This window comes from Phalacrocorax aristotelis, chromosome 2, assembly GCF_949628215.1.
Source record: "Phalacrocorax aristotelis chromosome 2, bGulAri2.1, whole genome shotgun sequence".
In the NCBI taxonomy this organism is placed as follows: Eukaryota; Metazoa; Chordata; class Aves; order Suliformes; family Phalacrocoracidae; genus Phalacrocorax; species Phalacrocorax aristotelis.
In genome coordinates this window covers 34,004,085-34,031,230 of record NC_134277.1, presented here as the reverse complement: position 1 = coordinate 34,031,230, position 27,146 = coordinate 34,004,085, and the positions used below count along the sequence as shown (strand labels likewise).

The window sequence follows — 27,146 nt, the reverse complement described above, 5'->3', positions numbered from 1 at the left end:
AAAGTGAGTGCAAGAGACAGCTCTCCAAACCATTTTGCAAGATAAATTCAGTTGAAATTCACACTTCTGTGTTAGAACTGCAGACTCTGTTTTTCCTCACCTGGGCTTGGTATATATATGTGAAGGTGTGTGTGTATATATATGTATGGTGTATATATGTTTGGGTTTTGTGGTTTGTTGTTGTTGTTGTTTTTTTGGTTTTTTAACACAGTAACAATTAGTGGTGCTGTATGCTGTTGTTTGGGAGAGCAGCTTAGAAGCCTGGCCTGGCCAATGAGGGATTGCTGGGTGCTCAGGGAGGTGAAGCAGCGTTCAGGCTGTGCGGGAGGGCAAGTGGGAGTACCCAGGAGTACCCCAGTCCCTCATGTGCTGCAGAATGAATCCATAGCTCATGAGAAGTGAGAATGTCTACCCTGCCTGTAAAAAAAGAGGTCTTTAAGAAAGCAAGTGCTCATCAATAACAGCTGAAATGAGAAAAAATGCTTTAAAAGGCAGCCTCAAAACCCACATTAATATCTAAGGTCACCAGTTCAGTGAAAAGACATAAGGTCATGCGAAGGGTAAATCACATGGGACCTTGCCATAAGTGACTAAAAAAAGAAAGAAAATATGAGTAAGCAAAAAGAGATTTTACAAGAAGTGTCCTGGTTTGGGGTCATTGAACCATTTCCCTTTCTTTAAATACAGTCCCCAACTTTTCCTATTGCTTTTTTAATGTATGATGGCAGGATGGTGTTATATATTCCAGGAAATATCTGGTGGTATCTGAACAGGTCTGTGTCCTTTCCTTATGTGTCCCCTGTGTCTGGTCTCCGTCCCCTTTCCTTATGAACATAACATAACTTAACATTCAGGAATTCTTCCCCAAAATACCTAGAGTGCCTTGTTTCTACTTAGTTTCACTACTGATTTTAATTGTGATAAAAGTTCAGAGGAGATACTTTTTGTGCTCCTAGGTATACATATCTTTTGTAACCTTTTTTGGGGGTGTGTGTGATTAGAGAGGAGAAGTGAAGAATGCATGGATACTATTGTGTTGAATATTTTCCATATGGAGAACAGAAGTAGATAAAATCCTTGGTGTGGATTTAGCATTCATTTTTCTCAATGCTGCCTTAGTGCAGCTCAATAAGTGAGCCACAGGAGATGTTTTGCTGTCGGTGGCACAATTACTCCCTGCATCCTAGGATCAAGTGGTGACAGCAGGACCATCTGTCTGATGTAGTGTATTCACCATCTCCGGCCTACTCTTCCAAAGCATGAGAGCTAGCTTAGCAGTTTGGAAGAAGCCAGGCTCCTACCTTCACAGAATCACTGAATCGCAGAACAGTAGGGGTTGGAAGGGACCTCTGGAGATCATCTTGTCCAACCCCCCTGCTTGAGCAGGCACACCTAGAGCAGGGGGCACAGGAACGCATCCAGGTGGGTTTTGAATGTCTCCAGGGAAGGATACGCCACAACCTCCCTGGGCAGCCTGTTCCACTGCTCTGGCACCCTCACAGGAAAGAAGTTTTTGCTCATATTAGAGGTAGAACTTCCTGTGTTCCAGCTTGTGCTCATCGCCCCTTGTCCTGTCATTGGGCACCACCGAAAAGAGCCTAGTCCCATCATCCTGACACCCACCCTTTAGATATTTATAGGTATTGATGAAATTCCCCCTCAGGCTCCTCCAGCCTGAACAAACCCAAGTCTCTCAGCCTTTCCTTGTAAGGGAGATGCTCCAGTCCCCTGATCATCTTAGTAGCTCTCCACTGGACTTGCTCAAGCAGTTCCACATCCTTCTTAAACTGTGAGGCACAAAAGTGGACACAGTACTCCAAATGTGGTCTCACATGGGCAGAAACCCTTCTTCATGTAGAGCTTTACTGCCATACATGAAGTCAGCAGAAAGGTTGTTAATTCTGCTCCTTTCCTCAACCTCATAGGTTGCATTCCTTATGTTACTTAAATAGCCAGTATCTGGGTAGTTCTTCAATCAAGGGGATTTTTGATACTATCTTTCAGTGTTCACACTAACTAATGATAGTATATTAACTGAGTTCACTTTTCTGATAATTACTAGAGTACAGAAGATAAAAGGGTTTGTTCCCTAATTAGAATGCTCTTCAAGCTAGTAAGAGTGCATCAGTGTATTCTGGCAGTCTGCATTAAACAGTATTATTTAAATATACCTCTTAAGAATCTCTTGGAAATTCAGCTACCAGTGAGGGGGGATTAATACTGTGCACAAATGTTTCTGTTTGGACTTTTTCAGTGCCGGTAGGCTCTGAGCCCTGAGCCTTTAGAGCTGCCTTGTCTGCCTTTCTTTTACTTTCAGACCTGAACTTCACTTGTGCAATACCTGCACAATCTTTTTCAGTGAAGCCATTCAATCAAAATCTAAAATTTAATCTATCCAAGTCTTTGACCTGAAAAAGTTCATTTAAGTGTGTTTTGGAGGTTTTTTTCATGATGTCCTGAAGAAGAAAAAAAGCAAAATCTTCACCACTACAAAACAGAAAATTCAGGAAGACTTTCCTACCTTTGCTTGTAATGAGATCAGGTGTTTGTGTCTATGTAAGCAATAGAAATAATACTGTTTTTCAGGCATATGAACAAATCAAGGTAATATTTTTAATGCTAATCAACCTGTGTGAACATCACCTAAGAGCCAGCCAACCATATAGTTCAGCAATTTGTCAAAGACCAAGAATAAAACCTGTTCTTGCTCTTCTATATTTTCCTGCTAAACTGTGTTTTGTTTATATCGTTCTTCCCTCCTCAAATGAAACCAGCCACATATCTAGGTATTTGACACATGTTTATCAGCATAATCAGTCCAGGGAGGAGAAGAAATTTGTGGATGGTTGGATGGAAAGCTGCATGACACCTGTTTTAATTTCTGAAGTCACAGAAAACTGGTTGCCTGTGAAAACTTTTAAAATTTGTTAGAAATGCAGTAGTTTGTCTCACAAGGCTTACGCTGAGGATTGATACATCCTCTGGTGACTTCCAGACCCTTTAACTGTAATTTCAAAAACTCTAGGCATCAGCAAAGTTTAGACTTGGTTAGGTTTTAGTCAAAGTTTTAGGCTAACTTCCTGATTAGGTTTCATTTTACAGACAACAGGCACTCAAGAAATATGTATATTTTTTCCAGTCACCTACATATTTATGCTGTGAGGTTTTGAGATACTCTGTCACACAGACAAGTGGATTAATGCAATAAGTAATGTGGATAATCAACACACTTATCTGGCTCCCCAAATGCCCACCTGGCCTCTGGAAGGGATTAAAGCAACACAATGAATTCATCTTCAGGTTTTATGTGCTACAGCACTGCACACACATGTCCATCTCTCCAGCAATATGACAAAAGCAGTATTTGCACATCTGCAGGGTTAGTGATTTGTGTGACTATATTTGGAGCATTTCTTAGGTAACCTGAGCCCTGCCTGCCTGGCATGGAGCCTGCTAGTTCCAGGTGCCTGAGATTAGTTCATTAGTAGAGGCAGGCAATTAGGGCCTCTGCTGGAGTGAGTGGAGGGCTATTCATCATGTTCCCCAGACTAGCTCAGGCTCTCAGTAATTATTCTGAGAAGGATTTTAGAATCAGTATCTGAAGAGAAGATGACCCTTTTAGAGGCATGGGAGGTAAATATTTGTTATTCTCCTAGTATTGCTGTAAGGTTTGTTGTTTAGGAGGAGCTGGAATTAATTTGGGTTGGTGTGAGTACTCCTTTCATGTAGATGTATGATTCGCACATTTTGATGCGTAATGTTTTTTACTTGGATTATTTTAATGAGAGCTATTTCCTTGTTTCTACTGGCTGTGAAGACTGATGACCCACAAGTGTATCCAGCTTGATTGTTAGGTGGTATGTTGGATAATAAAGCATAGGTGAATTGTCTATGAATTAATGCTCTATCAAGGTGTTATGTTTTGTGCAGAGAGAAAATATGTGGGCTCTCTCATAAAAACTCTTCTTGCCTCTCAACAGTCTGCCTTTTAATTTAGTTTGGTATGCTTATATATAGTTTAATCACAGCTAAATAAATCCTAAGAGTTGTATGTCTGTACCATAATACTAATCCTGCACCATAATCCTGTGTGTATGGGCATATGCACACCTTTCTTCAGGGTTTATGCTTTGGCTTTTTTTCACTGTGGTCGAAAACTCTTTTCTCTTAAGAAATTCAAAATTTGCTATTCCTAATAGCAAGATTACTGCTTATAGTCTCTCATATATTTGTGGCTAGGTTTATAGTCCTCTGTTGTTGTGCCCCTATTGCATTCTACTGAAGTATGAAATGTGTACTAATGTCTATTGACAGTTAAAAATCATTCATGTATTACCCATCCTCCCCTCCTCTCTCCTCCCCCAAAAACCTTACAACATTTTTCCTCTCAAAGCATTTTTTTGGCCATCTATTTGCTAGTTATTTTTTTCCTATAAGTTTCACGTTGTTTTCTGAAAAATACCAAAAGGACTAATATTACTGAAAAGAAAAAATACCTTTGTGCTGCAGGAAGTTTTGCCCTAAGTGAGGGTGAAAACAAAACCTGCCCAGAAGGAAGACCTACTGCCTTCTAAGTACTTCCTCTATGTCCTTCCACTGAAAGGTACTTCTGATGCCTGCTCTGCTGCCTTGTCTCATCCAGAGGTTCCTGTTAAAGCCACTACTCCTTAGCCTTTTCCAGACCCCTGTTAGAACCATAGGAACAGAGTAATTTCAGGTCCTGTCACTTGTCTTCCCCACCACCCTCCTTGACTTGCTACCTTACCAGTGCAGTTCTAGCTGAATGCATTCATAGAATCATACAATCATTAAGGTTGGAAAAGACCCTTAAGATCATCGAGTCCAACTGCTAACCTATCACTGCCAAGTCCACCACTAAACCATATCCTCAAGCACCACATCTACCCTTCTTTTAAATACCTCCAGGGATGGAGACTCAACCACTTCCCTGGGCAGCCTGTTCCAATGCCTGACAACCCTTTCGGTGAATAATTTTTTTCTAATGTCCAACCTAAACTTCCCCTGGCACAGCTTGAGGCTGTTCCATCTCATCCTATCACTTATTAGTAGGGAGAAGAGTCCAACCCCCACCTCACTACAACCTCCTTTCAGGTAGTTGTAGAGAGCGATAAGGTCTCCCCTCAGCCTCCTCCAGACTAAACAACCCCAGCTACCTCAGCTGCTCCTCATAAGACTTGTTCTCTAGACCCTTCACCAAATTTGTTGCCGTTCTTTGGACACACTCCAGCACCTTGATGTCCTTCTTGTAGTGAGGGGCCCAAAACTGAACACAGTACTCGAGGTGCGGCCTCACCAGTGCTGAGTACAGGGGCACTATCACCTCCCTGCTCCTGCTGGCCACACTATCCCTGATACAAGCCAGGATGCTGTTGGCCTTCTTGGCTGCCTGAGCACACTGCTGGCTCATGTTCAGCCGGCTGTCAACCAACACCCCCAGGTCCTTTTCCTCCAGGCAGCTCTCCAGCCACTCCTCCCCAAGCCTGTAGCTTTGCATGGGGTTGTTGTGACCCAAGTGCAGGACCCGGCACTTGGCCTTGTTGAATCTCATACCGTTGGCCCTGGCCCAACGATCCAGCCTGTCCAGATCCCTCTGTAGGGCCTTCCTGCCCTCCAGCAGATCAACACTTCCACCCAGCTTGGTGTCATCTGCAAACTTAGTGAGGGTGCACTCAATCCCCTCATCCAGATCATTGATGAATATATTGAACAGGACTGACCCCAACGCTGAGCCCTGGGGAACACCACTCATGACTGGCCACCAACTGGATTTGACTCCGTTCACCACCACTCTCTGGGCTTGGCCGTCCAGCCAGTTTTTAACCCAGCTCAGAGTGCACTTGTCCAAGCTGTGAGCAGCCAGCTTCTCCAGGAGAATGCTGTGGGAGACAATGTCAAAGGCCTTACTAAAGTCCAAGTAGACAACGTCCACAGCCTTCCCCCTGCCCTCTTCAAGGGGCATCTAAGCCAGCCAGTGGCTGCATCCAGCAAAACAGCCTCTACTTGCAGCAAACAAAGCTCAGTCCTTCTTTAAGGTGCCTAAGATGGCAGCCTTGGCCCAAACCAAAACCACATCATCCAAAGTCTGGTTCAGTCAGAAATCTTGGGGACCCAGGAACTTCTCATACACTTCAGATGTAATTAGTTAACAGTGCTTCAGAAATCATGGACTTCATTAAAATTTTAATAGGATTGACCTTGGTTATCCCCAGAAGTGACAGGAAAGTTAAAAAACAAAAACAAAACACCCCACCCACACCAACCAGAGAACAATGAATTCTTAAACAAGGAGTATTGAGACAGAGAAAGCTGTAGGTAAGCAGAAGTTGTAGAACTTTTGACCTAGGAGTTTTGTGAACTACTGTTCTGCCTTCTTTCCTCAAACAAAACCAGAACTTGTTGCCCTCAGGAACTTGCCAAAAATAGGTCATGAGATCTCCTGAAAATATTTGTGTGTGCAAATGTGAAAGTGCAGGAATGGCTTATCTCTGTCAATCTATCCAACCTAAAATAGAAATTAGTGTGAGATATCCCTGAAAATGAGTATGTTGAGAGGTCTTCTTTTAAACTGCTCTGTCACTTAGAGAAAACCCATGACCAAGAAACCCTACCAATACTATTTTTGACAAAACCACATGTAAAGCCACAAACTTCCATGGTCATCGCTTTCAACTGAACTGCAAAAAATATCAGTGTTACCATCTGAAATATAGCCAGCCACAAATTCAGAATCAGCATTTTTATGAAAAGTAAATAAATAGCAAGTGTGGATACAGACACTCAGAGTGTGTAGAAATGAGTTTAGATCAAGCAAAAGCAGAGACAGGAAAAAACAGGGCAGCTAGCCTTGAGGCATCTGAGTATATTAGGTCACATATTATCAGGATGTTTATAGAATTTGGTTTTCTCTTGCTGTAATCCAAGGAACACAGTGTTGACTAGAAAATGGGTAAACAGAAATTCAGTTTTATCAGCTGAGTGTTGGGTTCAGATACAGAAAAGTGGGATGAAAGCCATACTCCAGAACCACCTAGAGTCCTAGGCAGAGAAGACTTGTCTTGAGCAGCAGGTTGCTGCATACAGTAACACACCACCATGCCCTCTGCCCTCCTCTTGCCTTCTGGAGGACTGTAGACAGGCTTATTCCAGCTACTGCCAAGGTAGGGCTTAGTATTTGGGGTGGCCCTACTGCAGTGACTGTCCAGGACATGTTCAACCACCTTCAGCAAAGTTGCTGCTGCAGAAGTGTCTGCCCTCTCCCACCTCACTTCCCTTCTAGGGCAGGAGCACCTTTGGGATGGCAAAACATGATATTAAAATGACAACTTTTTTTGTCAAGTGGTACAAAGACTAGGGAAAGAGCAAAGACTACTAATGGGGTGGCAAGAGTGTGGACCTTCATTGAGTCACGTAGGAGAAGATGCTTTCATTCCCTATCCTGGGTTACATGACCAAATGTGTGAGTCAGGGCTGGGGTTATGCCTCTTGCCTCTGGTTCTAGAACATAACAGAAGGGTCAGGACCCTACCTTTTACCCCTACCGTTGCACTGAGAGGTAGGTGGGTTGCTGACCCGTGGTTTCAAAGAGAGAGATGGTAAAAGTTACCTCCCTTGGGTGGGGAGTTTCTGAAAATCTCAGCATCTAAACATCCTGGTCCAGTGTAGGTGAGGAATCAAGATGGCCACATGGAATAAGAAATTTTCAGCTACCTTTGTGAAGAAATATGAGCCAGGCAGTCATTAAATTAAAGCCTGGTGTGATTATGAAGAAAGGAGTGATGGGAAATGCTGTCTGGGAGTGATGGTGAGGAGGGCCCTCAAGACAGAGTACTTTCTACTGGAGGGAAATTCCAGGAGTCCGGCTGAGCTGCTGGTTTCACTCCTGGTTCCAGCTCCTGCAAGACCTGCCTTCTCCACTCCTGACATTGGTTGGTACTCAACTTCTGTCACTTCTGCTGAAGTGATGACTCTGCAGTGTGTGCAGCACGCATCCGAAGAAAATGCAGCACTTTCTCAAAACCTTGCACTCCCAAATGAATCTTTTCCTCACTTTCTGACTCTCCTGGACATTTAATATAAATATATAAATAATTGGGGATACAATGAGGAGAGAAAGGGACCATCTGAACATCTTGTGTGTTGAGTTTTTTTTGTTGCTGTTTTTTTAATTAAAAAAACAACACAAAAAAATCAAACAAAACAACTCTTTAAAGGACTCTTGTTACTTCATTACTTTTACTAGAAATACCACAAGACTTTCCTGAAATCATTTGGTACTTTCCAAAAAGAGACTACAGAGAAGTGCAGAAATGAATACCAGTGGGAAAATACAGTTGTCCACGTGTCTTGCCCTAACTTTCAGTGTTAACAAGTATTTGTTTCTTTTCCTTTGATATGAAGAAAAAATAAACTTTGTAATAACATTTAATGGTTATGAACACCTAATCCTAGCAGCTTTCCAGTAGTCATTCAGTTAAACTGTTTGTTGGCCAAAACTAATTAAAGAAAAATTACCTGTCCCACCTGTTTCGTTGTTCCAGGAAGTATCGCCCAACTCTCTCCAACAGTAACGGCAAATTGGTTTACTTTATGCAGATCATTTCAACCACTTCCATTTTTCTGCTGTTCATTGCAACTATTTTTCATAAGAGACTTGTATGGTTTCTTTAGGTGAAGAATCATTAGTTTGGCCTTCATGCAGAGAACGAATAGTCTCCAGGCTAAATTCAGCAGCAGCCCTGCTGAAGATCTGCATACTTCAACAGATTCTGCTTTCATTTTATAGGCAACTCTGCTGACTTTGGGATTTAGTGTAGAATTAATGGAAATTACGTGGGTCTGGCATATAAAGAAAAAAACTTGGAAAACCCTGCTCTTTGATATAGTTTCCACACACACTAACGCATCGGTGTCTAAGCATAAAATCATGAGGATGTATAGAAGACTTATGTCGATGCCTTCTCTCTTGTATGGAGGTACCCAAGGTCAGAACAGGGAGCATCAATGGACCATATGGTTAGCAAATGTAAGAGCAGTAACCAAGGTGTTTTGCTAACTCTTCTCTCTCCATAGATCACCTGCCTAGATCACTGTATCTAACGCAGCAACTCCAGCGGGTCTGTCTATTGCCATCGTCTACACCAGAGCTTTTCTGTACAAACCATCCATTTCTGCTGTTGCCTGTGTGGCAGCAGAGTTGTAACCTGATGGATGCCAGGTTCCAGTCCCTTGCTGAAGGACTTTTGCCTCTCTGAAGATTTCAGAGAGGTATATTACCAAATCTCATACCTTACTGCAGTGTGGTTAAAATGTCAAGAGTCTTCCTCTCCCCACCATATTTGTTGTGAGAGTTATGCAGTTTCTTGAAAAAATACATATGTACACATACATATCTGCAAATATCACAAAGTATTTTAAAAATATCTTTATCTCTCCAGAGCTCAGCTCTTCACTTCTTAGATTTTGGCACACAGAGTAGTGATGTATAGTGAAATGGTGATATAATTTGAGATTTTAAAAATATAGGATTTGAATATAGGAAGGATGCTGTGGATTGGGGGGGGGAAGAGAAACTGTAAGACAAAATAGATCTTTTCAGGTATGTTCTATATACCTGTAAAGTATTCTTTATGGTTGCAGAATGCTCTATATATTTATAGAATAAATATATTTCTACAACAAAAAAGTACAGCTTGTTGTATATTTTTTTAATATTTTGGAATAAGATCAAATTATTTGTACCTTGAAAAAATTTGAAAAAAATTTGAACTGAAAACCTAAAGATTACTTTTAAATATTTCTTGAAACCAGGGACTTTCCTACTATATTCTTCTCAGCATAGGGTTTGCTGCTTTTAACAAGTGGGAGAACTGCCAGAATGGGCAAATTGAAAATGGGGGGGAAACCCTTATGTTTGCTGATTCAGGAACAACTACAGGGTTAAAAAGAAACATGGGAAGGAGTACGTGCTAGCATAGCACTAATTGTATAGCACAGACTGCAAAATAAATTCTCCAATTTCTCACTCTCTGAGCAAATTTTGGCCCTCAAAATGCGAAGTACAGTTCAGAAAAGACCATAACGCTTGTTACATTTCATGGGAAGGATGGATTAATTTATTTGAATTTGAATTTGCTTCATTGCACTGTACATCAAATGTCCCCTTTAAAAAAGTAGTTAGGGGATAGGCTGCTGTCACAAGGGGGGATGCAGTAAGACTGGGTGAGACTAAGAGATGGAAGAGAGAGGGATGAGTATTACAAAATCTGAACAACTGAATATCATGAGCTCCAACCTCTTCCCTTCTCACCCTCTCTTCTTTATGATAATGCTTTCCATTTTCTTTCTCTTTTTAAAAGTTGAAAGCTATTTTACTTGAATGTTCAACTATTTTCCAGTCCTTTCTTGCCATTATTCTTTTTCCAACAAAAGCTGAGTCTTCCATGTATTCACATCTTCAGAATCCTCAAATATCGTGGACATGGAAACAATAAGATGAAGTACAAAGAATATAAACTGGGGAGGAGAAGTGGGGGCAATAAGAACACTTGTCCCAGCATAGCACTTTGGAAAGGTGTTTCACTCACTGATTTAATCACACCACATAAGGATCTTATCACTGCTTTAGCTGACATGCCATATATCTCTACAAAAGATCTCTATCCAAAGTATACAGGAGTAGCTTGCAGGAGAAGAAGTCTGAATGCTTAAGAGACCAAAGGACACAAACTTAGAGATCAAACCCTAGTCTATATTCCTCATGTGGGCCCTGTTACTCCTTACTATGATCCATTTCCTTCCTGAAACAAGAGAAAACACAACAGTTGTAGGTATATGTCCAGGCAGCCCTGGACAGCAGCTCCATTGCTGGTGCAGTCCCTTAAAGCACCTCCCTGAGCATATCCCAGTGGCACCCTGGGAGGCTATCCACATGCTGGAGATTGTCTCAGGGTTGGAGGCTGAGCATGAAGACCTGGAACAGCTGGAAAGTGGCAGATGAGCCATCTGGGAAGCACAAATCCAGTGTTCCAAGGGCTGTGCGGGTGCAGTCAAAGAGTAGAGGGCTTCCAGTAATTCTCAAAAGAAAGGACCTGACAGTCAGTGGAGAAGGTCTCCCCTAATAAGTTATAATTTATAACACATTGTAGCTCTGTTTTGGGGCCAGACTAGATCGTTTACACTGATCTGAGTCAAGATAGACTAGAGGGGAATAAAGAAATTTATTCTGGGTTTTCACTGGGATATCTGAGAAGGGGTTTGGCACTTCAATAGCTGCTTCTTAAAGCAATGCCCACAAAGACAGACAGTCTTCTTGCAGCCACCCAGCACTTGGAAAAAATATGTACTGGAAAATACTGCACCAAATCAATAGCCACAACTTTAACTACATCTAGGGGAATCCTGAGAACCAGTCAAAGCAAAATGTTAATTCTAATTGTTGTATTTAGTTGGCCTTGTCTTGTGACAAGTTTGTTATTACACAGATTTCCTACCTGCCACCTTTCATGGGAGGATTTTACAAAGTGAAGTTATGCAGGCAATTCCCCTTGGTTCTTACCTCTTTATTCCTAATTACGTTGGCCCTGTGTTCACTCAAGATAACATTATAGCTGTCCCCAAATGCTCTAGACTTGGGGCCTGTGACAAATGAAATCTTTTAGTGCTTGGAATTATTTTTTTTTTTCCTGTGTTGCAGAACCGTAGCTACTAACTTGCTGAAAACAAGGCTGTGCTTGCTTATTGTCTGACAATGGATTATTAGTTTTTAAATCTTTTCACTGACATAATTTCTTAGGTTTTCTTTTTGTCTTCAGGTAGATATGTAATGTCAATGCATGGTTTGGGTCTGGGTTATTTTTTAATATATCCGTGCATTTACATACACTATTGCAGTTGCCTTTTTTCTTGCTAGGAATGTCTTCCTTCTTCATCTGTAATAACTTTTATGTGTGTGGTGCGTATATATCCCTTGCATGATGCCATCCTTTTAAAGGCTATAAGGGAAATAATCTGTAGTTCATATGCTACATAGAGAGTATTTTTGTGTGGAAAAAGATGAGATGTAGAAAGACTTTGAACTATGAATCCAAAGTGAAAATGGATTAGAAATCCTGATTTCTAAATCCTTCCTTTAACTATTACATCAGTAATAATTGCATTGCATCAATAATATTCTCCACTTGTATTAACTCGGAAATAATGCAGTACTGTGGCTTTTAGTGTTTCTTAATATAACAGATAGTAGTAAAGGTATAGTCAGAAGCTGTTCTATCTTGTTTGTGCTGGATTTGGAAAAGGGTAGGATGAAGAGGTCAGAGCAATGGGCACTATAAAATACCACAGCTTTTAGGCACTGCACAGACAAATTAAAGCATCCCCACTCCATAGGTTTAAGCTGAATGCAAAAGGGCTCAGGCAGGCTGGGTCAGTATAGGAAGGCTGATCATCCCTGTGACCCACGCAGAGCCTTCATGGTGAAGTGTCCCCAGGAAATTCTCAGCCATTGTGTCTTTGGGGTCATTGCTGTCCTTGGTCTTCTTGGGAATATCAAACCCATTCAGTGAAAGGATGTGGAAAGGTGGTCCCATAACATGGTATGTAGTGTATATGTGGTGCCACAGAAAACCTTCAGGGCCACCACAAGTCCCAAGAGCTGCACCCACAGCACCCCAAGCCAGGCAATGCCGAAGCACTCCCAATAGCTGGCACCCCACGCCCGTGCCACCACCATCAGGGGTAGCCTGCAAATCCTGCTGGCCACAGGGGATCCTTTGAAAAAGAATGGACATTGTCAAATGTATCTCAGCCCCATGGCAGAGCTGCAGAAGTAGGCTGAAAGCTTTGGGGCTGGGTTCAAAGCACTGGGTCCTGCCAGCCCAGCAGAGTGCATTCCTGTCAGTACACTCTAAGACAGGACACATTTGAAGGTTTCTTCCCAGGAGCCACAGGGGGTTAAACCTGATCTGATTGCAATATCAACAGATACACTAAAACATGGCAGATTTAGCCTAGCCAGAGAGCTAATACTCTCCAGAGGCCCAACCGCAGACAATAAGCTTCTCGGCTTCTTCCCTCTTCCCCTTTCAAAATCCTCCTCTGACTCTGCATATTGGGTTTTCTCTTTGCTACCCTCAGTAGACAAACCTAATTAAAGCAATTAAACACTTAATAGTGACATTCAGAAATGGAAAAAATATGTGAGATTGTAGCCAAGCTTCTAACTTTTACTGACATTTTTAGAAACATCCCTGGTTTTCATCATAATAGTTCAAATTCACACATCCCAGTGCCTCTTTGGACATTGAAATGTGCTATACAAATGGATATAATGTAATTCAGAAGAACCTGACTGCTGCTACCTGGCATTTTTTGCCTATTTTTAGTCAGTCTAGAGAATTTAGAAACCTTTTACTATACAGTTGGAAATAAGAGATAGGGTTGTTTTTGGGTTTTCCTCATGTGTGTTGTGAGGCATCAGCCTAAGCTATGATCAGGCTCTTTTTTCTTTTTTTTTTTTTTTTTTGTAACCTAGATTTAAACCCTGATGACTGTTGCTGTCACACAGCAATATCTTTCATTGTTGTAATACAGTACATACTACACATTACATCCTAAAGACGTTCCAGGGTTTTCTTTTTTTTGGGAGGCATCATGAAGTTGCAAGTCAGATTTTGTATCAGAAATAGTGTGGCCAGCAGGACTAGGGAAGTGATCATCCCCCTGTACAGAGCACTGGTGAGGCTGCACCGCATATACTGTGTTCAGTTTGGGGCCCCTGTGTACAAGAAGGACATTGAAGTGCTGGAGCAATGAGAAGAGAAGAGCAACGAAAGTGGTGAAGGGTCAAGAACCCAAGTCTTATGTGGCACAGCTGAGGGAACTGGATTGTTTAGTCTGGAGAAACGGAGGCTCGGGGGAGACCTTACCGCTCTCTACAACTCCCTGAAAGGAGGTTGTAGTAAGGTGGGGTTCAGTCTCTTCTCCCAAGTAACAAGTGATAGGATGAGGTGAAATGGCCTCAAGTTGTGCCAGGGGAGGTTTAGATTGGATATTAGGAAAAATTTCTTCACTGCGAGGTTTGTCAGGCATTGGAACAGGCTGCCCAGGGGACGTGGTGGAGTCACCATCCCTGGAGGCATTTAAAAGAGGTTTAGGTGTGGCACTTAGGGACATGGCTTAGTGGTAGACTTGGCAGTGTTAGGTTTACAGGTGGACATGATGATCTTACAGGTCTTTTCCAATCTAAATGATTGTATAAGTCTTCTAATTAATTTTATATCAACTTGTTAATTAGTTGGAGTATTCTTCTGATTTTTAAGTACATCCAGGAATTTGTCCTGATGCAAAACCCCAGATAATGCTTTGAAAATTTGGGTTCAGTATGACTTCATATGGAAATATCTGCTACCTCATCTAATCTGTAGTATATTTGTGTGTATAGCAGTAAACAGTTACTGAGCTCCCTTTCAGAGCTGGCCATATTTCTGGGGTAAAATCTGTAATACCCGGAGATTCAACTTCAGTACAAACTGTTACATGAAGTTACCCAAGCTAAGAAGGCCAAACTCTTTTGAAAACAAAGTTTTACTACTTGTGCAATGATTGCTAAGAGCAAAATTCATCTTGTTAGAGTGGAAATAACATACTCCAACTTCATATGGCAGGAAGAAAAACACTGTGCTAATTTATGAGTAGCTGCCACCTGAAGGTGTTGAGATTTTTAGGCCCACTGAATCTAAACCAAAAAGATCTGGGGAATGTCTGAGACAAAAGCTAGTTGGTAAATTCCTCTCTGCTATTATTAGGCATTCACATCACAGGCATCTGTTTGTGCCTTCGTAACCCCTGCCAAGAGAGGTAATACAAGCTGTGGATGCTGTTGTAGGCAATGCATTCCCATGGAGGAAGCTTGGAGTGACCAGTGCACATACTTGTTGCCTAAACCAGAGGTGTGAGTTGTCTCGCCTAATCTTTGTGTTTTAATGAGAAAGGAGGGAGTGAGAAGCCCTGAGCAGGGGGCCACAGCTCGCTCCCTCTGGCTGTGAAATGTTTGTGTCCCTGGCGGCTGTCTTCTCTCCAGGGGTAGAGTGGGTGGAAGAGCCTCTCCTTTTCATTTAAGAAGGGTTAAAGGGCCATGCTGCCAAAAGAGCTGCACCAGGGGCTGAAAGCCCTGGGAAAGGTTTGGGTCAAGTTAGGGTGCTTTGGGAGGATTTGGATCTCTGAAGATGTTTTGTTTTCATTCTTTGAATTAAAATTTAATTTAAGTAATTGAAATACATAATCCACCTCTGAGGAATGCTGTCTTAATCTTGTCCCTTAGAAGAAAAAGCAGGATTTTCAAATTTTATCTGTTACTGATCAGCTGTATGAGCTTACACCAGCCTTCTAACCATTCTGAGCCTTTGTGTCACCTTATCTCATTCTGGCTTTATCTATCCTAACTATGGAGATTTCAAGCAGTTTGTCCTTTGCAACATGACAATTCAGTGGTCAACAGTAACAGTGCTCAACTGCAGTTGTGGAGCTAAGGCAGTAATACACTTAAAATAATGAAAAACTATCTTGATAATCCTTTTCCTTACCCCCCTGCCTCCCCCACACCCCACATTCCCCCCCCCCCCAAAAAAAAAGGAAAAATATATTATTTTAATTTAGTTTGTTTCAGCCGAGTAACTGCACATGTAGGTCCAATTATGTTTCATATTTAAAAAAAGAGGCAAATATAAGGAACTAGAACAAAAGGGCAAAAAGTGAAAGAGAAATTAGATGGCAGCAGGGTAGAGAGAACAAGGATCCAGCTTTAACAGAGACAAATCATGCAGGCTAAGTAACTGAGACTCTGGATCCAGGCAGCGACTTTCTCATTGGCTGGCAATGGTCAGAGCATCACAGCTGTGATTTCTGGACATTCATACAGCATGAGGTTCTGTTGAGTGAACCCTGATCCCCTAGGTCCCCCTGCAATGATTACTTCTTCAAAAGCTTTTAAACTGAGGACTTCACCTTTGTTGTAATACTAAGGCTTCCAAATCTGTGGTTATTATGGAGGGGGTTTGTTTACTGCTCGGTTCTACTATAAAAACAGTATATACCCTATCTATTTGGTGCTTTCCAAAAACCCACAGTAATTAATTGGTGTAGCGTACGGCTGTGGTGGCCCAATGGACAGACAAAATCAGCTGAGAAAGCAGGGCTGGTTGCGCACCAACTGCAGCACCCGCCCACTGCTGACCATAATAACCTTTTTGGGAAAAGTCACTTCCATCAGTCAGGCCACTACAGGGCAGTGGCCGCAAGGCAGCAAAACACTGCTTGGAATAATTCTTTGCAGATGCCAGGAGCCGGAAGTTTCAGGGAGAAAAATGAAAGCCATTCACTCTTCCAATGACACAAGCCTTTGATACCACAAAGTCATTTGGACAGAGAGCTCCAAGGTCAGGAAGGCACGTAAAGATTGGTGATTAGAGAAATACTATATCAGCAAAGTGTGGCAAGCTATTAAAAGAAACTGTAGCTTTTATGATTGTGTTGCTGGGGCTTCCCCAGGGCTATTTGTATTAGATATTGAGTTAAGCATAACTTATTTAGTCCCAGCATTCCAGAAAACATTTTGATGTCAGCTACTGAAGGAAAGTAAACACAAGGAGGAGGAAACAGTACTGATCCCAAGCAGATAAAAATATTGTAATTTAATTTTGTGAACCCATGCATGTTAGAGCATTAAGAAAGAGGAATTTTTAAAAGGTTGATTTGACTTAAAAGACTTGGTTGATAGAGGAATTTAGTCACTGTGCAGCTGTGGGGAGGGAGGGTGGAGAAACAGATGATTTATCACCTTGAATTTATGCTACACTCTGACAAAGCACGAATGCAGTTTTCTGTAGACAACATTTTCGTCTAGAGCACACTTTAGGCACATGTGTGATTCTCATCTAACGCTGTGGGCTTGTGCATATGTTGGGCCAAACTGTTTGCTTAGCTGGGCTGTTTGCCCAGTGGATGTTCTGATGGCTGGTGACAGGGATTTGCCTGCCCTGTAGTGAGCAATTAAGAGTCTTTGGGAGTGTAATTTAGGAATAGCTCTATAGGTCTGGATTTTTGGTCACTAAGTGAAGAGTTCCAAATCTGATCTAGAGGCTGATAATATCTGCACAGGTATCATCTCACAGCTCAGCAGCTCCAGTGCAGGAATCATGCTTGCTTATTTCTGTAAGAAGCAGCCAATAAATCCATTGAGGAATTCTGTCCATGGGTTCTCTATTCTCTCAGAATAACACTGAGGGCCTGAGGAAATCACAGGTATAAATGTAAGGTCAGGTATGGTTTTCTCTGATTTGCCAGAAATCACTGTGGGGAAGTGGGAGAGCTGAAACCTTGAAGTCAAGTACAGCTCAACCCCCTTAACACAGGGGTGACACCTCAACAACAGCTCCTTGCAGAGGGTTTTCTCATGACATCTTGATGGTGCTTCAATTATTAGATTATTTTTTAAGGTGTTTTTAGATGGGAGGTTAGCACTTATAGGTTTCTTTGAAGCACAGCAGAAAAAAGGTCAAGGAATATAGCCGAACTAGCAAAAAGTTACAGATATCACTCTGTAGATGTTATCTGTCCAGAGATACTGCCCAAGAAACAACTTGTGTTTCCTGCTACCTTGCTCTGACCAGGTGTTTTAATGTCACTTCGTTTTGGACCCAGGCAAGATGCCAGCCCTTCCATTTCCTTTTGTCTCAATAGAAGACAAAGGATGTAAGACCATGAAAACCATTGAATTTTGGTGATTTTCTTGATTAGCATAGTTACAGGTCAGTGCCCTCACACTGCTGATGAAATAAAGTTTTTTTTCTCTCAAATTGTGAAATTTTACATTTCTATGTTCGGATTAGGAAAGATCTTCAGCATGAGATGAAGAAAACTTTTTCCCCCCTTCCCTCCTTGCTATATATTTTTCTGTGCTAACATTTTCACTACGAAGAAATTATTCATTACCACAGGAATATCCCAGCTCTGCAGGTTACATATTAATGACTAGTTCTCCCAGACAGAGGATCATATTCCATTTAGAAGTGCAAATGTTATGTCTGCTGGTTACCAAACATGCCATATAGGACTTAGCAACTAAGATTTTATTTGCATATCTTCTGCCTAAAAACATACTAGTTAATACGAAGACTTCCCACAGATCTTTTTTTTACTTTAATTACTCAGCCTTACACACCTGTCCTAATTTTTGACATATTTAGTAAGACGATTCTGAACTATAAATTCTCTACCTTGTACTTTGCAAGTTATCACTTCATTGTGTTTTTAGGCTGTCTTTAACAATGGTTAGTCTTTTACTCAGGAATACAACTACTGCGTTTTGCGTGTTGTGAAGAAAGATTTGAAGCTTTTCGGGAGACAGCTAAGAAGGAAAAAGGCTTGTTTTGTAGACCACGTATCTTGAGGACCATAATTTGTCACTTAAGAGAAAGAAAGCAGAAATGTGCTTTACCCTGAAGCTAGACAGAAAAAATAGATAAATTTAACAGAATTTAAGTCTGGCTATGACTGAAGGACTAGATAGAGCCAGATCAGACTTAGGAGGATAAGAACATAAAAAAATGCCTTATTGCATCAGACCAGTCCGTCGTGCCCAATACTGGCTCAGACAGTGGCAACAGGAGACACTGTTTAGTGAGAGCACAAAAGCACGGCTACTCTCTGCAATTCATTCTCCTTGTACTGCACCAGCATCCAGAATTTTTGCATTATAGATGTTAGAGGTACATCCCCATCTCATTCCTTTAGCATCTGCTTATGACCCTGTTGCCCATGAATTTGTCTAATCCTCTTTTGAACTGCTGATTCTACACTCTCCGACGACAAAAAATTCGGGAAGTTCACTACTCATGGTGCAAAGGAAAAACCTCTTGCCAGTTTTAAATTGATATCCTTGTAGATTCAGCAAAAGTTGCCAACCTTAATATTGCAGGATTTGGTGAATAACAGTTCTTGATCCACTGTGCCTGCTGCCCTCATGATTTTGTAAATGTCTCTCTTGAGGGAAGGTATTCTGTATCAGAATTAGAGATGTTTACCGGGAAAGTCTGTGCCTTCCACGGGTGATAATGTGGCCTTGCTTCTCAGCTGTACAAATTACCTTTCTGCTCAGTGTTGTTGAAAACACTGCTTTAATTGATGTTCGTGCTGCAGATGGCCTGGTGGGTCACCCGCTGAGCAGAATGAGGATGCTGCTGGCTCCTGCCAGGCTCCCTCCCAGCCCCAGCGTGCCCCAAATCTGTCCCCTGTTCTCCAGGCCACGGAGAGCCTGGCAGCCGGCCGGAGAAATCTTATTATGTGGGTGATATTCACTAGGGGAGCATTTGGGAGGTGCATTTTAGTTTTATTTAAGTGTTCTGGTTTCTACTGCCATGGTATTACACGTATAAATGTCCCACATTTAATAGATAGTAATGTATGAGCTTTCCAAATGTTTTCTCTACTTCTGCTTCTACTCTCCAAACTCTTCATTCTGTCTTTCTCTCTCTCTTCTTCCCACGGGGACAGAATTAGGTCTCTTTGCGCAAGACATCAGTGTGTCTGCGTCAGGGTTTGCAATCAGTATGCAGTAAAATGTTTAATGCAATTTAGTCAAAGAATAAGAGACAAAACCCAAAGGCTGAGACCAACACCAAAACTAGAGGTTTGATATTAAATATATTGCAAAAATTTTTTTTATAATATTTTCAAGTAGGAAATAAATCTCCTTTCTGTTGAAAGATAGTTCTGCCTTTGAAGATAGAATAACGTTTACATAAATGTTAAGGTCTTCTTTAATGTAGCTTTCATTATCTCCTACGTTCCCCCTTTCTCTGAAAGCCCAAGTGACTGATGTCAAGATCAAGGGAGTCAATCAATGTAGATACACTCCAGGACCCAGATAGGATATAAATCACCCTTACTCCAAACCACAGTAGACACCTAACTGAAGGACAGAAGTTTACATATACGCTGTCCTTGTGGGGGAGGCTAAATTTCCCAGCCACTTACCTCACGGGGACCCCTCATTCATTAACCAATTGGGGTGCTTAGTATCACTTATCAAATAGGCTAATCAAAGGTTGAGAGAAACCAGCTCTTGACCACTTCTTGCCCTTTGAGCGCTCCAGGGCCACCTCCCGCCCCTAGACTTTTATCTAATTAAAGTTAAAGAGGGGAAAATTAATCCATGGAAGAAAATGAGATAACAGACACCATAGCAGACCATCCCAGAGTCTGGTTTGGCTTTCATCTATTGCTACCCGACAATTAACTCTTCAGCAACACAGGAACCCCATTTTATGGGAGCAGGATCTGTCCCTTCACACAGTGATGGGCATTGCTTTTTTGTTTTTCACTGCTCCAAGTTGCAGTTCCTCTACTTGTAATGGGTGCGGGTGAATTAAAAAGGTCATCCTTTACTCTCCTTCTCTCAAGCTTGACTTAGTGCTGTTTTCACTTGCAGAATACAAAAGTGAAAACTGTAATTTATTACAGTACTAGCAATTCAAGATGTTTTGCTTGGATCCTGTGCTTGCAGTTGGTTACCAACATTCCAGCCTTTCTTGCTTTTGTTGGCTACTAGTTTATAACCCTCAATTTCATTCTCTAAATCTGTGTTTAAAAAGACATTTCACAACACAGGGATGTCGGGTTCTTCACCTTGGAAAAAAAGTGCGGAGTGTCCCCTTTGCAGATTCACTGCAGGTTTTTTTGTACTATTTGTGTTCCTGGTTGGTGTTCTTTTGCTTGAAATTCTTTGCTTCTTTGTTAAACCACTTGATTGTAATATTTCTGAAGCCCAAAGGATCTTCCTTTATGATTGCTTGAATTTTTCAACAGCTGAAACTTTGGCACGGTGAATATCAGAAATAAGTTAACTCCAGTAACACAGCAGTCGTCAGCTGCACTGCGAATGGAGAGACTTGCGTTTTATGGGGTACTTGGGAGTCCTGGGCCGTGGCCACGCAGCAGCAAGCTCTGCTCCTCCAGCAGCACCTGCCAGCAGCGAGTCGGGGTGCGTGGGGCAGCTCTGACACGCCACCCTCACCAGCATTTCAGGTTTTGGCGTGCTGAGGGAGCAACAGCAACAAAGTTCAGTTTTCTTTCTAAAAATACTCTGATAATTTGAAGGCTGCATTTGTATTTCTAGCATTTTTAGCAGGAAGCATTGGATTATTAAGTCTGTGGGACAGATGCTTATGGCCAAGATTAAAAGTGCTGAGGAAATCCCACTTATACCCTACACTGTCTCAGTGTTGTAACTTGTACCTTGAGGCACTCAAAGGTAGGTAAGTTAAAGTAGCCCCCACTGGACTCCTTTCTAGATCTAGAGATGAGAAGTGGTTTAACTTTTACATATTTATATTACTGTTACTGCTTTGGGTTTCGGTGGTGGGGTTTTGTTGGGGTTTTTGTTTTGGTTCTTTTCTTTGTTTGTTTGTTTTTTTAAAGCCTACAAAGACCATGTGTATCTATAGCACCATAGCCAGTAGTAGTCATTCAATACCTTACAAGACTATCTTTTATATTGTCAGTATGCAGCTCCTAGCACTTAATAACGGGCATTCTGCAACATAGTTAATTACTTGCAAATGGAAGTTGTAAAAGGTAATAGGGTTCAAACCTTTTCTTTTAAATCAAAAAGAAGCCTCAAGCAAGCTTCCAAATCTCTTCCAAACTTTGGGAAAATTTTAGTCCATATCAATGTCTGAACTAATATCTGGCCTTCCCTTTAGCTACCCGAACTAATTCATCAGACCTACAATTTAGAACTATGACCTGCAGCTGTTTGGTCATGGAAGGGACATTGGTAGGACTTTAAAGGGGGATAAGTGAGGCAGTGAAAATGAGATTCAGTAATCCCCCCGTATTATAAGATATTTTGCGCAGGGTGGGAAGGAGCTGGGACTTTTGCTTGTTCCCCCATCCCAGGCAGCAGTGGGGGGATACAGGCGCTCCCTGGCCTGCTGCCCGCTCAGTGCCCCCCGCCGAGGCAGGCAGCAGAGAGGTGTCTGCCGAATCCCTCCTACGGCTCCGGTGCCAGAGCGGGCAGTTCGCGCGGACACAGCTAAACTCAGATATCAATTAATACCAGCTGCTTTGCTCTGCAGGGTGGACAGGACCTACTAGGAACTGGAAAACCTGTAATTGGGAAATACACTAGAGAGAACAATTCTGTACTGCTAGGGGGATAGGCTGCAAGCTGTAACAGGTCTTTTCCATCTCTAATTTCTACATATTTAATTTATATAGGGCACTGAAAACTTAAATTGTAGCAACCTTTGGTCACTATCCACAAGAGACAGATTTGATCCAGTGACCCAAAGGCGAAAAGGTTCTGTATTCCATTAGCAACCCCTACAAACGCAGTCCCTCACCGAGATTGTTATATCAATAACTAAATACCACTAACCTTTACAAGCTACATGGTAACACTTTCAGTCTCCTAATTCTAAGTCACTTCACAAATAAAGGGAAATTCGAGTTTGTTTTAGACATAAAAATAGAACTTCTTCAACATTTTGTTGTTAGATATTTAGGAATACAATTCTATTTGAAAAAGGTGAAGAAGAAAAGCAGGTTGGATTATGACTTGGTGTGTTCAGGAGTGCCTAAATGGCATCACCCTAGGAGAATGCATTAGGCACCACTTCTACACTGTTTTTTCCCACCCTCTCCTGTGACCGATTGCAAGGGAAAATTCTTCTCTCCCCCTTACTGGCAATTTTACATCTTCTACTCTGTTACCCAGTGGATTGTCCTGGAATTCCACCCAGGATCCAGAAGTTAAGAGAGTCTTGATCTTGATACTAGTGAAACTTGTAAGCAAGATGAAAGTATTTCCACACATATTTTTTGAGCATGCACAAAAATGTATACAGGCTAAGAAGTTATAATGCTGTTTAATGTCTACTAAAGGTAAAAATGTGGAAATAAGCAAAAATAAGTTACATAAAATAGCAGTTGGAGGTCAGTAGTCATGTCAGAGGTGGTCTCGTTCTATTTTTTTTTCTTTTTTCCTTTACCTAAAAGCCAAACATCACTAAGCCAGAAACCACCGACCAGTACAGTCTCACAGTAACAAGATATTAATAGCCCATGGAAAAATCAACATATAATATTATATTATGGTACTTATAACAGTCCCTGTATTTTTTTTTTTAGTTCTGACCTAACTGTAACACGAGAAAAGGCAGTGGAGTGACATGCTAAAATGTGTTCTCATTTTAATTTGTAATATATTCAAAATAGTGTTGGTAATTTTTCATATTATGTTTTTAAGGAACCCTCACCTCAGTCTCTTATTACAGAAAGCTAGGAATTTTACAAATTTTGTTGTTGTTGCTTTTTGCTTAAACAAACTTATCATCGTTTAATACACAGAGAAGTATATAATAATCCTGAGAGTATACGAAGTGAGATTGTGACCCATCTCCTGTCTCCTGAGGGGGCTAAGGGCCTGCTGCCTCCACCATTAGTTATACAGACTCCTCTCACACACGAGCTCTTTTTTGTTTTTGTTGGCTTTGCATACATAAGTAAATAAATGTTTTCATTAGATAGCAGAGAACACTTGCATTACTAGCTTGCATGGACCTTTGAGGAAGTTGCCCATGTACTTACAGACAAGTAGGCATCTTCAAAATAAGTGCCTGAGCACTTCAGAGTTTTTACTTAAAATGACTTCACAGAAGTTCGTATACATTGTAATAGCCAATGACCTGAAATGGTTTGAAGCGTGCCTAATGCCTAACTTGTCCTTCTTCATTTCTATGCATGCCTTATTGTTCCCGGCCACATCTTTTACTGTTCGTTCCTGCGCAGATTCCCTTCAGCATCAGTGACTTGGAATCACTTATTGCTACATTTCCTAATTCTTTTCATATCTCCCAATCCTCATACATGGACCACAGATTTTTTTTCTTTTTAAATTATATTGATCAATCTCTTGATGTCAAAATGCCAAATCCAGCATCAATAAAGGGATTTTCTGGTTAACAACTTTAAAAGACCTCAATCTGCATTTGAATAGTCGGGTGTCCTTCTTGTAGAGGTTTGCATCAGTTTAGCAAACTTTCAGTCAGTGTCTCTGAGCCATTGCCTCTTGGAAGGACTGAAGCTGGTTCAGGAGTGCAAAGCTCTTCCCTGATTTCTGGAGTGTTAAAATAGCAGAGAGAACATCAAGGAAAAAGAGGAGAAATACAGACACAGCTCTTCCAAAAACTCTCCCTCTAGCAATAAAAAGGAAGCTTGAAAGGAAGAATCCACTCAGCAGGCGGGATTTAGAGGATAAGATGTTATACATATAACACCATTCTCACAGGCAAGCCAAGAGCTGCACTCAGCGTGCAAAGGTAAAGCTTTAGGTCAGAGCAGAAATTTCGGAACTTTCAAAGAATTCTGGATACTCCAAGGCGTGCTGTGGCGCCCAAGGTAACGCGAACACTGCCCGGGCCTGAATTGCGGCCTTGATCCTAGGACTCCTTGGGTCTCAAGGATGCTCTGCTGCTGTTTGTATTCTGATCCTAAAATGAGATTAGACACTTGGGAAAACACTGTGTTAATCTACTCCACAGTGACTCACGCTGGTCACCAGACTGGAGCGAAGTCCTGCTGAAAAGCTTTAAAACTAGGCAACAATATTGGAAGCAGAGCCAAACCAGCAGTGTTATTTCTAAGGCTGAGGGCTCAGTTCCAAAACTACTGTCTCCTCTTCTCAAGCAGCTTAGTCTTCAAAAGAGGTCCATTTAATACCAAAAATTATAATGATTTGGGGGTCAATAAATCATCTTTTTTTTTTTTTAAGTGATAAACCACAAAGTGCCCCATGACTTGATCTATTTCATGTCGCCATGGAGTTTGTCATCTTCTTTTTTACCACATACCCAAGTATTTCGTTCTGCTCTCTCCTTGAAACTTGGAGGATTTGGGTTTCTCCCTCTCCCAAGATAGTTATCGTTGGCCAGTGCATCAAACAACTTCTTCTAGTGAGCTCCAGCCACAGAACAAATACACCACCTACCAAACCAAAGGCGCCCTCTTCGAATCGCAGTCCCATTTGGCAGCCAGTTCCTCCCATACCATTATACCCAGAGCAAACTATAAATCTTTCGCCTTGGACACTACTCGCTACCTCAAGCGCATAAAACTAGCTATTACAACGATTTTAGTAAAATGATCAACTGCTAGAAAGGGAGAGTGCTGTAGGTGTAACTCATTTCACAGAGAGAGTTTCATATAGCTCCATCTTTTATTTGTCAAAATTCAAGAGCTTCCCTCTAGCAAGCGTGAAGTTGCTTCTTTTTTTGTATCTGCTGATTGTTTTTCTTTCGTTTTGGTTTTCTCTTGTCTTTTTCCTTTTTTGTTTTGTTGTTTGGTTGGATTTTTTTTCTTTCTTTCTTTGCCTGTGTGGTCTCTTGCATTCCTTGTGGGCTCAGAAACATACCTTACCATTCGCAGGAACCACCATCACACGTGATTCTATGTAAGGGAGAAACTCACCATTGCTGCCTTAGGTAAAATATAGATTTGAAAATGCCAGATGAAATTCATATCTATCATGATCAAAATCTTATTGCATTGTCACAGGACATTGTTTAATACTGAATGGTTTTGGTTTCAGATTAGCCTAAAAGGAATTCTCAGTGCTACTGAAGGTGTGGGGAGGCAATAACTTCTAACAACTCACTATAAACCGCCTGAAGAGCTACGCACGGAAGGGTACTTTCTTCTTCTCCTTATTAAAAGTAAAACTTTCTTCTACTCCACTGATATATACTCAGTTTAAAACATGTTCTGAATGGCACTGCTCCATGCCATGCATTGGAATTGAGAGTTAGATATAGTTTGTAACATGGTAGATTATTCTAACCCAACCCCCAGTTTAGTGCAGAAGCAAAAGCTTCAGCAAGGCACTTAAAATGATAATCCAGACACAGTGCCTTTGGATAATACGGACAGAGCATTCACAGCGATTGTCAAAAGGCACATGTTTGTCCCAGGCAGAGGTGAAGGCAGCTTCACCTCCAAAGGCCGTATTTGGCTGCTTGTTACCTCAGTCACCGTTGGCAGTGCCCCAAATGCTTGCTTCTACTGCTTCGGCAATACCTGGGAGTGAGAGGGCAGAGGGCTTTGAACCATTTCCCTATAAATACTTCATCTCCAGCGCTGTGCAAAGCTGCATATGTTACTTCCCACTTTCTGAATTTGATTCACGTCCATTTGGTTGCTCAAACACTTTGTACTTTGAGGTAGTTTTGTGCCTTTCAAATTACTTGGGGAAAGACTTTTTTTTTTTCCCTGCTGCCATCTCAGATCCAGCTAACAAGAAGCCCTTTGCTATAGGGCAAGAGTGAAACATCATGAAGTCATAATTTCTTTTCCACAAGCGTAGCAGGTATAACCAAGGTGCTTTCCTCCTAAGGCTTCCAGCCCTGAGAAAGGGAAGAGGCTAGCTCCAAAGGACTGCATTTCTTGGGTCACTGTAACTTAAAGTCCTTTGTCAGAAGGAGGGAACAAAAGTGACTTAAAATTTCTTTTGTTTATTGCTTTCCCTTCAAAAGCACTGCAAAAGCTCACACTCTGCGCTTTTACAATCAGACTGAGCAGGGAACTTGTCCCTACCCAGGTAGCAGGTAGCATATGCATCAACAGGGTATTCTTACTGCAGCAAGTCACAGATGCAGGTCTGCAGATAATGTGCTTTCTTGTCTTGCCTGTTTTTATATACTCTAGGTAACCTTCCTGGCTCTCGCGCTTAGCCATGAATAGTGTGGAGAGCTTTTTCCCTTCTTACGCAGTCTCTGCTAAGAAACTGTAGGAAATTGGTGAAAAAGCAGCAATTCACATAAATGTCCTGTCTAAATGAAATATAAGAGCACAAGATTTGCAGAGGAAATCGAAGTCTGAAAAAGTAATTATACTTGTTTATATTAAATACAAGACAGCATTTTAATAAACAAGCAAAATCTCTGGCTAACATGTTATTTCTCAGCCTTTCTCTTATTTTATGTCTAAAATTAGATGTCTTTTCTCCTCAGATCCGTAATCCCCCAAAAATTAACCTGCCCAAATAACACATGCAAAGGATAAAACTATACCTTTGA

The 27,146-nt window shown here is 41.5% G+C and overlaps 1 protein-coding gene across 1 annotated transcript in view; it reads right to left on the bottom strand.

Moving 5' to 3' along the window:
• HDAC9 (histone deacetylase 9) overlaps positions 1-27,146 on the bottom strand; it is a 486,360-nt gene that overhangs the window by 151,354 nt on the left and 307,860 nt on the right. The gene's annotated exons all lie outside the window — the stretch shown is intronic.